The following is a 19,548-nucleotide window of genomic DNA, read 5'->3' as shown; positions in this document are numbered from 1 at the left end:
GGACAGATACATCACATGATCACACTGACAGAACTACAGGCACATAGACACAGGCAACAGAGCATGCACAATGTCGGCACTAGTACAGTGTATATACACCTTTAGCAGCAATGCAGGCTGCTATTCTCCCATGGAGACGATCGTAGAGATGCTGGATGTAGTCCTGTGGAACGGCTTGCCATGCCATTTCCACCTGGCGCCTCAGTTGGACCAGCGTTCTTGCTGGACGTGCAGACCGCGTGAGACGACGCTTCATCCAGTCCCAAACATGCTCAATGGGGGACAGATCCGGAGATCTTGCTGGCCAGGGTAGTTGACTTACACCTTCTAGAGCACGTTGGGTGGCATGGGATACATGCGGATGTGCATTGTCCTGTTGGAACAGCAAGTTCCCTTGCCGGTCTAGGAATGGTAGAACGATGGGTTCGATGACGGTTTGGATGTACCATGCACTATTCAGTGTCCTCTCAACGATCACCAGAGGTGTACGGCCAGTGTAGGAGATCGCTCCCCACACCATGATGCCGGGTGTTGGCCCTGTGTGCCTTGGTCGTATGCAGTCCTGATTGTGGCGCTCATCTGCACGGCGCCAAACACGCATACGACCATCATTGGCACCAAGGCAGAAGCGACTCTCATCGCTGAAGACGACACGTCTCCATTCGTCCCTCCATTCACGCCTGTCGCGACACCACTGGAGGCGGGCTGCACGATGTTGGGGCGTGAGCGGAAGACGGCATAACGGTGTGTGGGACCGTAGCCCAGCTTCATGGAGACGGTTGCGAATGTTCCTCGCCGATACCCCAGGAGCAACAGTGTCCCTAATTTGCTGGGAAGTGGTGGTGCGGTCCCCTACGACACTGCGTAGGATGCTACGGTCTTGGCGTGCATCCGTGCATCGCTGCGGTCCGGTCCCAGGTCGACGGGCACATGCACCTTCCGCCGACCACTGGCGACAACATCGATGTACTGTGGAGACCTCACGCCCCACGTGTTGAGCAATTCGGCGGTACGTCCACCCGGCCTCCCGCATGCCCACTATACGCCCTCGCTCAAAGTCCGTCAACTGCACATACGGTTCTCGTCCACGCTGTCGCGGTATGCTACCAGTGTTAAAGACTGCGATGGAGCTCCGTATGCCACGGGAAACTGGCTGACACTGACGGTGGTGGTGCACAAATGCTGTGCAGCTAGCGCCATTCGACAGCCAACACCGCGGTTCCTGGTGTGTCTGCTGTGCCGTGCGTGTGATCATTGCTTGTACAGCCCTCTCGCAGTGTCCGGAGCAAGTATGGTGGGACTGACACACCGGCGTCAATATGTTCTTTTTTCCATTTCCAGGAGTGTACAAATTAATCAAACTCTTGAGACAGACTGAAATACTTCTCAGTTAAATGCATAGTGAAACATTTCCCTGACAATTACAAAAGAAATCAATGAAAAAAATCAATATTTAATCTATTCGCCTAACAATGGTTTCCCTTAAGAATTCAACTCCTATCATTATCAAAATTACTGTCACATACACAAACCCGTTTCATTAAATTAATAATCACACTGCAAATTATAAAAAATATCAACTCACTACCAAATCCTGTATCGCTGCTGGCGGACACAGCAGTACGGCAGTTCGGCGACGATCCCTTGCCCTCAAATGTGCGCACCACAGCAGGTCGTCTTCTACACTGGCTTCAAAATTGCCACTAGTCAATCTGTGCACTGCGAAGCGTGACAACAATATCTTAGATTCCAGAGCTTGTGTATGCGTACTGTAGCCAACCTTTACATCCTAAGAGAGTATTGCCAACTCTTACTACTGTACGATGAACTCTCTTGGTCTGACCATTAGCCTGCAGGTGTCACGTGCTCATTCTCAATTTCTTTACACGCAACAACTTGCATAACTGTTTCATCAAATCCGACATAAAGTTTCTCCCTATCTGTAATTATACTTTCAGGTGTTCTGAACTTCAATGTCGATTGATGTAGCATGGCATGAGCCACAGTTTCGACTCGCTGGTATGGAATAGCACAGACACATAGAGCGAAAAATGGTCTATTGTTGTTGAAACATAGTGATTACCCGCTGGTGTTTGCACAAATGGTCCCAAGATATCTAAGCCAAGTAATTGATAAGGCCTATCTACTTCCAGTTGTCGTTCCAACACAATTTTTTGATGACTCAATTCTGCCAATTGAGCACACAGAATGCAATACTGTAGGTACTGATCGACATCTTGCCTATGTGTTGCCCACCAATAATTCTGTGATACCCTCCTATCTATTGTTCTTCGACCTGGATGACCAGAAAACATTGAATCATGTGCCTGCCTTAAAATATCGCTTCGCAATTTTCCTGGCACGTGAGGCGTTGCTCTTGGGGGACGAAAATAAAAAGAATATTTTTTTTATGTCGAAAAAGTGAATAATTTGGAGGGCCACTTGGCAACAGAATCAGGGATTGATTATACTATTATAATAACATACGTTGAGCATTACATACCTGAATAAGAACAGCATATTGATATATATTTGAGATCGTTCAGAAGAAACATTATCATTTCTGTGCATTTTTATAGTCGCTATGTAGCCATACCCAGAACAACACTAAGGGACCAGAAGATTTATAGACTATAAAAGAAATGCAACGCTACACCAAAAAAATTGGTTCAGAAATAATAGGAAAACGATAATGTTCCTTCGGCCTCATGCTGCATTCGGCCCATCAGCGTGATTCTAATTTCTGGTGATGAAGTAACACAAAATAATTATCCTTCAGGTAAATAAGGAGATAGAAATCATCAAGGTTAATTTACTAAAATAAGCACACTTATCTTTAACAAGCGTTTTTTTTAATGCTACGTACCATTTCATATTAAATTACAATAGATGACCATTGTGGTTAAATACTTTATACATAACAGTCAAAATGTCCTCTTGATGCTGTCTTTTTGTTATCAGTTACAAGAAACTACATGTTTTCTGATTGGAAAAAATAACAATTACCATATTCACTCAATATTTTCACATAAAAATAAAATACAGTTGTGGAATGAAGCAAGTCCGCATCCGCCTTTCATAGAATACAAACAGTAAAAGGTGAGGCGCTGAAGGCTCATTCGTCTTGAAACAACAGAATTCTTTTTTATACTATTAATCGATACATGTACATAGAGATTTGCAGGCACCACGCAAGAACGGCAAAGATAAAGAATAATAGACTCTGTCGCTGCTATGTGATGGTTCATTTCTTTTACTTTACAATTGTTCGATAACTTTAGGCCATCACGCATTTACTATTGAGCCTATATTAATGATTGTGAGGCGAAAATTACTAATATTGCACTGCCTCCCATGAGGGGGGGAAGGAATACCAAAGGTATTACTTTCATCCTCATGCCCATTGGAATATTTGTAATTTTCAGGTGTAACATACAGGTTATTAAAAGTTTCATTTCACATTCACTCCATAATAAGAGAATTAACGTTTGAATTTGTAATTAGTGACGGTGAATCATTGTGAACTTGTTCAGTGTTCCTATCAGTGTTTGCATGGCTTCAGTCTTTCTTGATGATTCTTAAAATTAAGGCTATAAGTACACAAATTTACAAAATGTATAAGGAAATAGAGTCACACTTCACTTTTCATGGTTGCAAAAGTAATTTGACTATGACGACTGGTACACAACTTTCTGTTTTGACCGTGTTCATTATATTGTCATCGTCTTGTCGACTGATTGCCTTGTCCATTGTCGCACTTACATATACATTTATTTTCGTCGCACATACACTATTTATGATAGACTTGGTTTGTAGAGCGGCCACTGGTGATGGCTTCGACAAGGAAGTCCATATCTTTCACTCTCAGGGCTCGAGTGTGGCTCTCTGAATTACTGCACGTAAGAAACAGATAAAATATCTTATATTAGAATAGCTTACAAAATTAATTTTATATACATGTGGGATGGGATATAGGAAGGATTGGATCCTTTGACGTAGTTTAGTGTGCTTATTTTCATTCGTATCGTGACCTCTCGTTAAAGGTTACGTTTCAACAGTGTTCAGAGGTGACCTTGTGACTTATCTCTGCGTACAATCAGTCATTATACTAATTACGCTAACTTCTCTATCTTAGAGTCTCTCAGAAGGTTTTCAGTATTGGATGTGAATGTTTTTGCTACAGAATATACGCACAGCAGCTGCTGTTGGCGGTTGAACGTTTACATTATTTCGTCACATGGTGGCGGTCCGCCTCCAATGTTGCGAGCAATCTTGAAATTAAGTCTGTGCGCGCGCACGTGAGCGGAGCTTTGTTGCGGAGCGTTGATATCGCGTTTGAGATGCCGTGCGTCGCTTTTGTTCGGCGGATCGTGGCTTTGTGGTTTTTAGATTGCTGGAGGGAGCTTCTGCCACCGAAACTGCCTCACATCACTTCCTGTCCACTATCCAATTACGGATTCACAGGTAAGTGATAGCTACCGCTGCAACTGTATGTGTGGAATGACACTGATTATTACACACTGCACACATCAATGAATTTTTCACACATATGGTGCAGTAGAATACTGCCACTGAAAATCGTCGAACTTTAAAACTTCTTTTGCACTGTGGTGAACGTCTGCATGAACGGTGTATTAAAAGAAATTCCCGCTTCATAACATCACACGGTGTTTACAAGTTGATTTACATACTAATATTTACAAGAGTTGATTTAAATCGATAAATAATCTAATTGACCGCATTGATTCAGAACAATTGTTTCTTAATTAGCCTTTTTTTATTTATGCCTACTGACATAGGTAAGCTATTATAAGTCCTTTTTCTTTCACCAAATTCATTCCAATCTCCTTTACAAATTAATTTCATTGATAGTAATCTTTATCACACTTGCTTATTCATTTTGTAGGCTCAATACATTTTCTTTAATGCTCATCTTATTTAGTGACTTGTGAGGGGAGCTTCATTTATGTCAAAGTTTCTCTCGTGTGTGTTTGTCTTTAAAGAAAGTTCGAGGACAGATTTGAAAATAGCAAATCCGCCTCTGGATTTCGTGTAGAAATACAAACAGTCGAAAAAGAAAAGTGGGAAAAAGTGGGCCTACTGGCTGATCGTCGACAGAATTTAAATTACTCCTCAACCAGGTCGAAAATTTAATTTACATTTCCCATTACAAAAGCAATATGTGCGTCGTGAACCTACTCATTTTTACACGTAGTGCCTCACTTCCCAAGCACACGTGCATCTTTACAAGTTGATCCTGGGGAGTGGATAGGATCAAGGATCTTAAAGGATTTGCACATATGAAAGGGGTTCAATAATCTCATAATCACAGAGAAAACAATAAATATTGCAGTACGCACTTAAAATTTATCACTTCATGCATGTATATCTAATATCTTGCTGCAGCTTGCTTACTACTCTTTGTTCATTTCTTAGACTAAGTCAAGTTTATACATTACACATTTGGGTATTAATTATCATTTGTATATATAAGCCTCTCACTAGAGTGTTGTTTGCTGGTGTCGCGACCTGTGAAGCTTGGGCGAGATTCTCATTCTATTTGCTGCTAGCTTGTGAACTTGCAGTATCGCTAATTCTCAATAGTTCCATGAAGTTGCCATAATAAACCATGTTACTCATATGTTCTTTTACTCAGCTTGTTTATAGTCTGGACTCATCTTACTTTGCGTTACATAATAAACTTCCTTTTTTATTCCATCAGGCTTTTACTTAAGGTTAACGTCAGGCCTTTTTAGAACAATTGCACTGCGTTATCAGTCTGTTCATGCTTAATCCTAGGTATCTGTTAACTTCAAAGAGATGTTATTTTATCGTTGGCACAGTACTCTGCTGGAACTTACAAGTTACATCTACCGACTGTTTTGCGCTAACAGGTGGTGCCTTATTTACGTCACATTTGAAAATAGGGAATAACATCATGGAATCGAATCTTTTCACACAACTTTCCTCTTTTGTCTGGACGTTTAAGTATTTCCTTTTAAAACAGGCCATTAATTTGTCCTCGGTTAAATTTCACTTACTAATACTAAGCACATATAATCATCATCTTCATATTACTCTTTACCGAGAGTAGTGCATTATTCGCTCCTTCCTGCTCATCTTAAAATTACTGTTTAGCGAGAGAAGTGCATTATTCGCTCCTTCCTCTTTCCTTCTTTTAGTACCTCAGGGCTAATTAATACCTCTAAAGTACATCATTTTTCTTACATACTAACTTATAACTAAAATTGAAAATCGCCTCTAGGATATTTCCTCCTGTTTACATAAAGATTATTTATATAAATACTTGTTTACGACGTATTCTGTGTTTTATTTTCCAGAGATGTTGTTTTAATACATGAGGTTTCCTTTTAGCACCGGTTGACGTCCGTAGTTAGTTCAGTTTCGTTCTTGTCACTCATTGGTTAATCCTGATCTCCAATACATTAGAATTTTCTTACAGCTGAAATTAACTTAATTCCTGGCGCTAAAAATTTTCTTAAATCATGATGGTGGAAGAATCCTTTGTTTTTATTCGTGGCAGGGTCAGATTTACAAATAGCTACCAATGTGTGGTTTGCTCATTATCACAAAGGGACCTTCATAAATGTGTTGCCACGATTCTTCTTTAACAGTAGGGATGGTTTAAAGTGAGTCCTCACTAATACCTTTTCTCCTTCTATGAAATCGATAACTCTGTTTACCTTCATATCAAATGCCTTTTTTCGGAGATTAGCATACATTGTCAATGATATGAGAGGTTGCCTGATTTTTTCGTCTAGGTCCAATTCGTTGTCTTGTAACTTTGAAAGGGGGTCTATCCATTCATTCCTTTCTTTTCATCTTGACGTTAACTCATGTGGCGTGAATCCGATCGACAGACGAGGAAGGTGATTTACGATCTATTCGAAAGGTGTTTCGAAATCTACCCACTTAGATTGCTTCGGAATGTACGTCCTTATAAGTCGGTTAAATTATTTGAAGATTCTTTCTGTCGATTCGATGAAACAAGGATATCAAAATTTGTTTGATTCCATGGCCAGCAAGAAATGCACGCCACGGGCGTGATTTGAAATTTGAAGCATTATCGGACAAGATTGACTCTGGAACCCCTAATCGTGGGAAATAATCATTTTCAATGCGACGAATTATCGGATTTCCACAAGAAGATTTCACTGCGTACAGCCTTATGTGCTTAGATAAATTGTCCGGGATTGCTACTAAGCATTTAGCGCCTCCCCTACCGGTGGTTAGTGGACCTGCCAAATCAATACTAAGAAGCTGGTTTGGCCTTTCAGCAATTATTGGATTTAGTGGGATTGAAGTAGAAATGTTTAAGGATTTTGCCTTTTAGCAGATGACACAGTTTCTCAATAATTTATGGATTCTCTGATGTAGATTCGGAACATAACACTAAGTCGAGATTTTCCTTTAAAATTTTTCTGGTCCGTAGTGACCCCGTGAAATGTGAGTATACCACAGAAGATGTTCAATGTCATTTCGAGGGATGCAAACACACAACCTCTCAGATGACTCAGACGTCTTATGAAATAGGACTTGGTTATGAACTTTATAAAACTTGGACAACTTGTGAGCCGGATTTTCCTGAAGAATTTGTCTAACCTTTTTCCATTTTGGATCTGTATTTTGAAGAATCTGAATCTGCCTACGTAACTGAAGAAAATACTTTCTGTGAATTAATCTTTCAGTAACAAAACTTTATAATTAGACATTTGTTCCACCAGTTCGCTGGTTTCAGGTAAGCCCTCAGGTGAGCGAGAAAGTGCGTTTGCTATATCTTTACCTTTTATACACTCCTGGAAATGGAAAAAAGAACACATTGACGCCGGTGTGTCAGACCCACCATACTTGCTCCGGACACTGCGAGAGGGCTGTACAAGCAATGATCACACGCACGGCACAGCGGACACACCAGGAACCTCGTTGTTGGCCGTCGAATGGCGGTAGCTGCGCAGCATTTGTGCTCCGCGCCGTCAGTGTCAGCCAGTTTGCCGTGGCATACGGAGCTCCATCGCAGTCCTTAACACTGGTAGCATGCCGCGACAGCGTGGACGTGAACCGTATGTGCAGTTCACGGAGTTTGAGCGAGGGCGTATAGTGGGCATGCGGGAGGCCGGGTGGACGTACCGCCGAATTGTTCAAGACGTGGGGCGTGAGGTCTCCACAGTACATCGATGTTGTCGCCAGTGGTCGGCGGAAGGTGCACGTGCCCGTTGACCTGGGACCGGACCGCAGCGACGCACAGATGCACGCCAAGACCGTAGGATCCTACGCAGTGCCGTAGGGGACCGCACCGCCACTTCCCAGCAAATTAGGGACACTGTTGCTCCTGGGGTATCGGCGAGGACCATTCGCAACCGTCTCCATGAAGCTGGGCTACGGTCCTGCACACCGTTAGGCCATCTTCCGCTCACGCCCCAACATCGTGCAGCCTGCCTCCAGTGGTGTCTCGACAGGCGTGAATGGAGGGACGAATGGAGACGTGTCGTCTTCAGCGATGAGAGTCGCTTCTGCCTTGGTGCCAATGATGGTCGTATGCGTGTTTGGCGCCGTGCACGTGAGCACCACAATCAGGACTGCATACGACCGAGGCACACAGGGCCAACACCCGGCATCATGGTGTGGGGAGCGATCTCCTACACTGGCCATACACCTCTGGTGATCGTCGAGGGGACACTGAATAGTGCACGGTACATCCAAACCGTCATCGAACCCATCGTTCTACCATTCCTAGACCGGCAAGGGAACTTGCTGTCCCAACAGGACAATGCACATCCGCATGTATCCCGTGCCACCCAACGTGCTCTAGAAGGTGTAAGTCAACTACCCTGGCCAGCAAGATCTCCGGATCTGTCCCCCATTGAGCATGTTTGGGACTGGATGAAGCGTCGTCTCACGCGGTCTGCAAGTCCAGCACGAACGCTGGTCCAACTGAGACGCCAGGTGGATATGGCATGGCAAGCCATTCCACAGACTACATCCAGCATCTCTACGATCGTCTCCATGGGAGAATAGCAGCCTGCATTGCTGCGAAAGGTGGATATACACTGTACTAGTGCCGACATTGTGCATGCTCTGTTGCCTGTGTCTCTGTGCCTGTGGTTCTGTTAGTGTGATCATGTGATGTAACTGACCCCAGGAATGTGTGAATAAAGTTTCCCCTTCCTGGGACAATGAATTCACTGTGTTGTTATTTCAATTTCTAGGAGTGTATATATAATGTCAAAGTCATATTCCAGCAGGAATAAGCACCGTCGAGTAAGACGGGGATGTTGCAACTTGCATGAAAGGAGGAATGATAAGGCTTGATGGTCTGAATAGACTTTAATTTTTCTTCCATAGGTATAATAGTTAAATCGCCTAAAAGTCATATTACGGCGGGTGCCTCCAACTCCGTAACCGAATAAGACCTTTCACACTCAGATAACACTCGACTCGCAAAGCTAATCACTTGGATTTGCTCGTGTCCATTTACTAAGGAATCTGGAAAAGACAAGCGCCGATACCCACAAAGGAAGCGTCTGCAGTAATCCAAAATTCCTTATCCAACTGAGGATGATGGAGAATGTTACTGTTAACCAGACTGTCTTTAATTTTCTGAAATCCGTCTTGGCATTCCGGCGTCCAATCCCAATGTGAATTCTTTTTTAAAAGGTTGTGAAGAGCGGGATTGTTCAATACCTGATTGGGAACAAAATGTCTGAAAAATGACGTAAGAGCGATAAATCCTTTCAGTTGCCTTTTTGTAACAGGGGTAGGAAAGTTTTGTATAGCAGACAATTTTTCCGGGTCAGGTTTAATTCCTTCAGGGGTGATGATGTGTCCTACAAATTTAATTTCACTTTTTCCAAACTTGGATTTCTTAAGATTTGCTGTAACACCATACTCTCTGAATCGTTGAAATACCTTTTGCAGAAGGGCCACATGATCTTCCCAATTTTTCGATGCTACAAGAACGTCATCCACATAGACTGTTACCTCATCTAAAAGTTATCTCCCTGGCTCGATTTTTTCACCTTACCGTTTTGAAATAACCTCTATTTTTGACTCTACTTGTGTGTCAATTTGTAGCCTCATGGTCGTGATCTGACTACTGATTTGGCTTTGGACATTACCCAAGAGGGTATTGAAATCAGCTGTTGTATCTGCCTTTAGTTCGGCCTTTACTGAATTTAACCGTGTATTTAGGTCATTTATCTCCGTTTGCAGATCTGTTTTTACTGAATATAGTCTGTTTTTACTGAATTTATATCTGTTTTTACTGAATTTATTTCTGCTTTTACTGAATTTATGTCTGCTTTTATTGAATTGCACAGATTTGTAAGGACTTGATTTTTATTATGCCGTCTTTCGGCCTTCTCGTTTCCTTCGCGGGCCTTTTCATCTAATTTTTCCTGCTTTTCACGTTCCTGTCTTTGCGCTTCTCCCTGACTTTGACTTTCGAACTTTCGTTCCATTATTGCTTCGATCATTGCGGCCAAGTAATTTTTTGCAAAAGCGGGAATAGTTTGCACACTAGGACCAGCTTCTAAAACTTCGGTCGAGGCTGCTTCTGCCTCCGCTCGTGTACCTATCGCGCGTGATCGTAATGGATAGTGAGGTCCATTCGCATCACCGCTGTCGTCTGCTTTTGTTTGTATCCGCTGTTTACCGTCAGCCATGTTCATGAATTATTTGTCAAACGTCAAAATGCTACAGATATTGTTTGTCACTGCTGTCAGTCGTTTGTCTGTGACGTAGTGCTATGGCTTACTGGGACCTAAGATGAAATTTTAACTCTGGGTAACAACTGACGTTTATGTACGCCAAGAAGACAAGATGGTTCTTACTAATTACAAACAAACGAAATATCACACGTTTTACCAGTTTTGAGCCTAATTATCCGACATATCGTAATTTTTTTTATGCACTGACAACAATGGTACACTTTCACTGAATTTAACAACTTAAGAATGGACTATGGACAAATTGAAATAAAGCTGTTTCAAGGCAACGAAAGACAGGTTTACGTTCTGATCAACTCGAAAGATGCAACATCACTACGAAAGCTTGGCTACTGCGTATAGAAATTTCACTTACTATGGCTGTCTTGATGGTGATACGGCTGGATACTCGCGTTTTTTGGCAATTTCATCAATCGTTCTTCTGAATTAATTAAAAGGTTTTCCCACTTCTCTTTCTCGGTTGAATTGAATCCACATGAAAAAAATGAAACAATTAATAGAACAAGCACTGAAAAATTTTTAAACACATACATGAAATGATTTTTGATCAAGTCCCTGTTCAGGCGCCAAGTGTAGCCTTGCTGTTGGAGGACGAAAATAAAAAGAATTGTTACTTTTTTTTAATGTCGACAAAGTGAATATTTTGGTGGGCCACTTGGCAACAGAATCAGGGATTGATTACACTCTTATAGTAACATACGTTGAGCATTAAATACCTGAATAAGAGCAGCATATTGATATATATTTGAGATCGTTCGGAAGAAAAATTATCATTTCTGTGCATTTTTATTGTCGCGATGTAGTCATACCCAAAACAACACTAAGGGACCAGAAGATTTATAGACTTCAAAAGAAATGCAACACTACACCAAAAAGTTGGTTCAGAAATAATAGGAAAACGATAATGTTCCTTCTGCGTCATGTTGCGTTCGGCCCATCAGCGTGATCGTAATTTCTGGTGATGAAGTAACACAAAATAATTATCCTTCAGGTAAATAAGGAGATGGAAATCATCAAGGTTAATTTACTAAAATAAGCACACTTATCTTTAAAAAGCGTTTTTTTAATGCTACGTACCATTTCATATTAAATTACAATAGATGACCATTGTGGTTAAATACTTTATACATAACAGTCAAAATGTCCTCTTGATTCTGTCTTTTCGTAATCAGTTACAAGAAACTACATGTTTTCTGATTGGAAAAAATAACAATTAGCATATTCACTCAATATTTTCACAAAAATAATGAATAATAGACTCTGTCGCTGGTATGCGATGGTTCATTTCTTTTAGTTTACAATTGTTCGATAACTTTAGACCATCACGCATTTATTATTGAGCGTATATTAACGTTTGTGAGGCGACAATTACTAATACTGCATACGACTTTGCGTGGACCGTTCCTAGTTTTATGGTACAATATCCCGACTTCCACGCCGAACTGTCGCTGTGACGTCAATCGTTGACAATCTGTGTCAGCGGTTTGTGCCTCCCCCCATTCGTTCTCATTTTTTCCTGTGCGTTCCATGGCGCATACTTTACGACTGAGACCATCTGCGTTTCCGTGCGATTTACCCAGTCGATGAATCACATCAAAATCCTACTCACTAAGACACAAAGCCCACTTAGTTAATCTACTCATTGGGTCTTTAAGCCCTAACAACCACTTAGGTGCTGCATGGTCAGTAATCACCTTGAAACGTCATCCACACAAATAACACCGGAAGTAGGTTATTCCGAAAATTAATGCTAATAACTCCTTCTCCGTTGTTGAGTAATTTTTTCTGCATTGTTTAGCTGTCTGGAAGCATATGCTATCAGGTGTTACTGCCCATCTATTTCCTGAGATAATACAATACCCAAAGCAAAACTGCTAGAGTCACAAGATAATACAAAATGTTTACTAAAATCTGGAAAAGCCAAAACCGAACTAGATGTTAACAAATTTTTTGACTTTTGAAAAGCCTCTTCGCATTCTGCTGACCAATGAAATTTTGCTCCCTTCTTCAACAACTGCGTCAGGGGCCTTGCAATTTCCGCTAATTTTGGAATATACCTCCTGTAAAAATTAGCAAGACCTAAATATGACTGCAACTCTTTTACTTTTGTGTCCGAAAATTCATTACCACCTCTACAAGTTTTGGATCCGTGCGGACACCTTCCTGTCCTATAATATGACCTAAATAACGGACTTCTTGCAAAAAAAATGACATTTTTCCATATGAAGAGTTAACCACGCTGCTTTCACATGATTGAAAACTTCGCGCAAACAGCGCACATGTTCTTGCACGTCCTTTGAGAAAACAAATGTCGTCCAAATATACCATACACTGATTAGGTTTCACCCCTCGTAAGATGCTCTCTAGTAACCATTGGAAGGTTGCTGGAGCATCAATACTGAAAGCCACAACCTTTTTCCTTCTATCTCCTGTACGTAGGACACGCTATGGCCCGTAAAACACTTCATTTTATCCAGCGCCTCATTCTCAGACAAAGGTTCAACGACACACAACGAATTTAGTTGCACACTAGCTCCAACATCTGCCCAGATTATTTTCCCCACTCTTCGGTATTGTATCCCACGAGTTAACCCTGAGGGAACTTGCACACTGTTTAGGTGGCCCACCCAATGTGTGGGCGGTTCCTTGTAACAGTAATGGTTATTCGACCACCGAACTTAGGCGAAACTGTATTCCATGCAGTTCTACTGTACATCGTCCCAGGTTAACTTTTGCTTGATGCGCAACCAGGAAATCCAATCCGAAAATGACATGATAGCTGCTGCCAACAACTGGAAGAACTTCTACCTTCACCTGGAAGTTCCTCATTTCCACTTGGAAGTTTAACACCGCTGATCCGAGTGACTTCACCTGTCCCCCACCCACGCTACTTAACGCCCAGCATGGTGGTTTTAATTATACTTTACCGAGTACATTTCTACTCGCCACAGATACGTGACATCCGGTATCCAATAAAAATTTGCAGTTGGCTGGAGTGGCTGAGCAGTTCTAGGCGTTAGAGTGTGGAACCGCGCGACCGCTGTGGTCGCAGGTTCGAATCCTGCCTCGGGCATGGGTGTGTGTGATGTCTGTAGGTTAGTTAGGTTTGAGTAGTTGTAAGTTCCAGGGGACTGATGACATCAGAAGTTAAGTCCCATAGTGCTCAGAGCCATTTGAACCAAAAATCTACACAGTCTGCCCCTCACCAAGCCGGTCAGAAAAAAATCTGCCACTGATTCTGCACCAGCATTAATCCTTACCGGGGGTGTTGCACAGTGGACACACCACACCCTGCCCTGTTTAACTGAGGCCCACCTTGCGGTTTCCTATCATGTTTCTGCCTGGACCCATTGCAATTACGCTCCCGATGACCCAAACGTCAGCATTTCCTGCACTGCACTTCCTTTCAATCGCGTCTAATGTGTCCCATCCGACCACATCTGAATCATTTTATTTCTGCATTAAACACTGCTTTCCTGTCCCGTGTCTTTGTTACTGCTTCAACTTCCTCTAACACCACAACGATTCCGACTGCCTCATTGAGAGTCTTAGGGACTTCCATCCTAATCTTGTGGGTGGTTTCCTTGCAAAAATTAGTCTAGTGCCCTCTGCTCAGCTTTCTGTAGAATGGCTTCATTAACCCTATTGGAACCCATTAGCTCATAGATATTAACATTAATTTTTCGAATTCGATCTACAAAAGCTGCTACTGATTCCCCATTCCTTTGATAAATTTTATTCAATTGTTCCCGATAATATCTAGACGTATTTTTCCTCCAATATCTTTCTAGCAACCCTTTTTAGAATACTTTAAATGTCCGAGCATCCCTTAATTCTTCATGGCATGCAACGTACGCTCTGGCATCCCCAGTTACGTTCAACTTAGTCACACGCAAAAGTGTTTCTGCACCCCAATTTCCCAATTTAGCGGCCATGCTAAGGTTTTCAAAAAAAATCATAACATCCTCTGCAGCTTTTCCCGAGAAAGGGGTGACATAAAACGCAGTGTTAGTGTCAAGAATTAAGAGGAAACCGTTCCTTGCTCGCTTCTTTAGACCGAGCAAGCTCTATCTCCAATTCCAACACTCGCTCAAGTACCTGCTGAACAGCCACCTCAGCTGACACAGACTGTCACATCACTACCAGCTATCGAATCAAGACCACAGTAAGCCCAGAAAGAACAACAGGAATAGAACATAGACTATGCTACAGGTTCAGACAAACCACCAAACGAAAATTTGGCACTTACTTGTCATGTTGCAGGAGTTGCTGTTCCATTGTTGCCCTTCTCAGGTGCCACATATCCTCGTCGATTGCGAGCCGCAATTTCCTCCAAATCCAAGGAGAAGATCACTAATGTCACCAATTGCTACAGGACTGTGTGATGCGCAGGTTGCCCGACTGACACCACTTGTAATAGGATGACCGGAGGGGGTGATGTGGTCGGGGTTGTAGTGCGTGGCTGGGTAGAAGAAGGTGGCTGCTTTTAGCAATCTTCCTTTTAATTGTTGGTTCTTCCAATACTTTATCGGGTACCTCATCAGCACCGCTCATGTTGTGGTGGGGACATGCTGATGGGCGCAGCCCGGGGAACGAGACGCCGTGCTCGGTCAGCGGCTGCGCAGGCAGTAGGAGGTTAGCAGCACGAGGACCAGCCCAGCTCGCCTCCTGCAGACGCTGCGGCTCGTGACGACGCCGGGAGTCGCCGGTGCAGCAGCGGGCAACGTCCTCCGACGGCCGGTCGTTGGGGACAACATCACTGATGACGACGACGTAACAGCGATCGAACGCCCAATCGGTCAAACTGATGCTGATGCTCACCTCTGATGCCCTTAAATAGTGAAGACCGTTGCTGAATCTGCCGGTTAGGCGGCGCTGTGTTTATTAGAATGTTCTCGACGAGTTGGCTAACGCAACCACGCCACACGCGGCCCGCGCCTCTATAATTCTGCTAATGCAGCGTTCTGGCTGTTGATGGCTGCCACAGACGTACACACATACCGACGCTTGTTGCAAAACTGTGTCACCTGCATAACGCGCCGGCCAGCCTTCGTCCGCCGTCTACCGCGCACTGAGACACACTAAATCACAATTTCACACCATATTTCCTTAAAATAATCCCTTGTCCTCTACACACAGTTCCATATACAGTGTGTTACAAAAAGGTACGGCCAAACTGTCAGGAAACATTCCTCACACACAAATAAAGAAAAGATTTTATGTGGACATGTGTCCGGAAACGCTTAATTTCCATGTTAGAGCTCATTTTAGTTTCGTCAGTATGTACTGTACTTCCTCGATTCACCGCCAGTTGGCCTAATTGAAGGAAGGTAATGTTGACTTCGGTGCTTGTGTTGACATGCGACTCATTGCTCTACAGTACTAGCATCAAGCACATTAGTACCTAGCATCAACAGGTTAGTGTTCATCACGAACGTGGTTTTGCAATCAGTGCGATGTTTACAAATTCGGAGTTGGCAGATGCCCTATTGATGTATGGATTAGCACGGGGCAATAGCCGTGGCGCGGCACGTTTGTATCGAGACAGATTTCCAGAACGAAGGTGTCCCGACAGGAACACGTTCGAAGCAATTGATCAGCGTCTTAGGGAGCACGGAACATTCCAGCCTATGACTCGCGACTGGGGAAGACCGAGAGCGACGAGGACACCTGCAATGGACGAGGCAATTCTTCGTGCAGTTGACGATAACCCTAATGTCAGCGTCAGAGAAGTTGTTGCTGTACAAGGTAACGTTGACCACGTCACTGTATGGAGAGCCCTACGGGAGAACCAGTTGTTTCCGTACCATGTACAGCGTGTGCAGGCACTATCAGCAGCTGATTGGCCTCCACGGGTACACTTCTGCGAATGGTTGATCCAATAATGTGTCAATTCTCATTTCAGTCCAAATGTTCTCTTTACGGATGAGGCTTTATTCCAATGTGATCAAATTGTAAATTTTCACAATCAACATGTGTGGGCTGACGAGAATCCGCACGCAATTGTACAATCACGTCATCAGCACAAATTTTATGTGAACGTTTGGGTAGGCATTGTTGGTGATGTCTTGATTGGGCCTAATGTTCTTCCACCTACGCAAAATGGAGCACGTTATCACGATTTCATACGGGATACTCTACTTGTGCTGCTAGAACATGTGCCTTTACGAGTACGACACAACATGTGGTTCATACTCGATAGAGCTCCTGCACATTTCAGTCGAAGTGTTCGTACGCTTCTCAACAACAGATTCGGTGACCGATGGATTGGTAGACGCGGACCAATTCCATGGCCTCCAAGCTCTCCTGACCTCAACCCTCTTGACTTTCATTTATGGGGGCATTTGAAAGCTCTTGTCTACGCAACCCCGGTACCAAATGTAGAGACTCTTCGTGCTCGTATTGTGGACAGCTGTGATACAATATGCCATTCTCCAGGGCTGCATTAGCGCATCAGGGATTCCATGCGACGGAGGGTGGATGCATGTCTCCTCGCTAACGGAGGACATTTTGAACATTTCCTGTAACAATGTGTTTGAAGTCACGCTGGTACGTTCTGTTGCTGTGTGTTTCCATTCCATGAGTAATGTGATTTGAAGGGAAGTAATAAAATTAGCTCTAACATGTCCACATAACATATTTTCTTTCTTTGTGTGTGAGGAATGTTTCCTGAAAGGTTGGGCCGTACCTTTTTGTAACACCCTGTATTTCTTAGTTATTAATCGTAATTGTGCCCTATAGCTTCTGGCACTACGTAGTTTCATATATCTCTGATATACTATTTTTTAAATTCTTCGAATGTTGTGACTCCCTTAAGAGCTTCTGTCTACACAAGTTTTAGCTTCCTCTGTTAGTCTCAGTTTTGCTACATTCAATTATTCCTTAACTGACCAACCTGCACCTCAACCACATTTATGAGTTCTCTCACATAGGTCTGCACATCCTCGGTTGCCTTACTAGAAAAAGGAGCAGTAAAACTTGCGATTCTTCCAGTCCACGCAGTTCTCTATTATCCGCTGTTAATTCTATTACCTTTTCTAACAATTGTAAGTAGGCTGTTTAGGTTTTCTTATTGGTAACGCCACGTAGCGTTCTGTATAAAAATCACTAGCTGTGAAGTGTGCAGTCGGTGGCTAGTTTACATTGTTGTCTGCCATTGTAGTGTTGGGCAGCTGGATGTTAACAGCGCGTACCATTGCTCATTTGGAGGTGAGCCGCCAGCAGTGATGGATGTGGGGAGGAAGATGGCGGAGTTTAGAAATTCATAAGAATGGATGTCATGAACTGCTATATACATTATGACTATTAAGGTAAATACATTGTTTGTTCTCTATTAAAATACACTCCTGGAAATTGAAATAAGAACACCGTGAATTCATTGTCCCAGGAAGGGGAAACTTTATTGACACATTCCTGGGGTCAGATACATCACATGATCACACTAACAGAAGCACAGGCACATAGACACAGGCAACAGAGCATGCACAATGTCGGCACTAGTACAGTGTATATCCACCTTTCGCAGCAATGCAGGCTGGTATTCTCCCATGGAGACGATCGTAGAGATGCTGGATGTAGTCCTGTGGAACAGCTTGCCATGCCATTTCCACCTGACGCCTCAGTTGGACCAGCGTTCGTGATGGACGTGCAGACCGCGTGAGACGACGCTTCATCCAGTCCCAAACATGCACAATGGGGGACAGATCCGGAGATCTTGCTGGCCAGGGTAGTTGACTTACACCTTCTAGAGCACGTTTGGTGGCATGGGATACATGCGGACGTGCATTGTCCTGTTGGAACAGCAAGTTCCTTTGCCGGTCTAGGAATGGCAGAACGATGGGTTCGATGACTGTTTGGATGTACCATGCACTATTCAGTGTCCCCTCAACGATCACCAGAGGTGTACGCCCAGTGTAGGAGATCGCTCCCCACACCATGATGCCGGGTGTTGGCCCTGTGTGCCTCGGTCGTATGCAGTCCTGATTGTGGCGCTCACCTGCACGGCGCCAAACACGCATACGACCATCATTGGCACCAAGGCAGAAGCGACTCTCATCGCTGAAGACGACACGTCTCCATTCGTCCCTCCATTCACGCCTGTCGCGACACCACTGGAGGCGGGCGGCACGATGTTGGGGCGTGAGCCGAAGACGGCCTAACGGTGTGCGGGACCGTAGCCCAGCTTCATGGAGACGGTTGCGAATGGACCTCGCCGATACCCCAGGAGCTACAGTGTCCCTAATTTGCTGGGAAGTGGCGGTGCGGTCCCCTACAGCACTGCGTAGGATCCTACGGTCTTGGCGTGCATCCGTGCGTCGCTGCGGTCCGGTCCCAGGTCGACGGGCACGTGCACCTTCCGCCGACCACTGGCGACAACATCGATGTACTGTGGAGACCTCACGCCCCACGTGTTGAGCAATTCGGCGGTACGTCCACCCGGCCTCCCGCATGCCCACTATACGCCCTCGCTCAAAGTCTGTTAACTGCACATACGGTTCACGTCCACGCTGTCGCGGCATGCTACCAGTGTTAAAGACTGCGATGGAGCTCCGTATGCCACGGCAAACTGGCTGACACTGACGGCGCGGTGCACAAATGCTGCGCAGCTAGCGCCATTCGACGGCCAACACCGCGGTTCCTGGTGTGTCCGCTGTGCCGTGCGTGTGATCATTGCTTGTACAGCCCTCTCGCAGTGTCCGTAGCAAGTATGTTGGGTCTGACACACCGGTGTCAATGTGTTCTTTTTTCCATTTCCAGGAGTGTAGTATGAGACATTGTTCAGAGTAAATTTCGATGTCTAAAG

Source organism: Schistocerca gregaria, chromosome 2 (genome assembly GCF_023897955.1).
Source record: "Schistocerca gregaria isolate iqSchGreg1 chromosome 2, iqSchGreg1.2, whole genome shotgun sequence".
NCBI classification, from domain to species: Eukaryota; Metazoa; Arthropoda; class Insecta; order Orthoptera; family Acrididae; genus Schistocerca; species Schistocerca gregaria.
The sequence above is the reverse complement of the archived record's forward strand: the minus strand, read 5'-3'. Positions refer to the sequence as shown.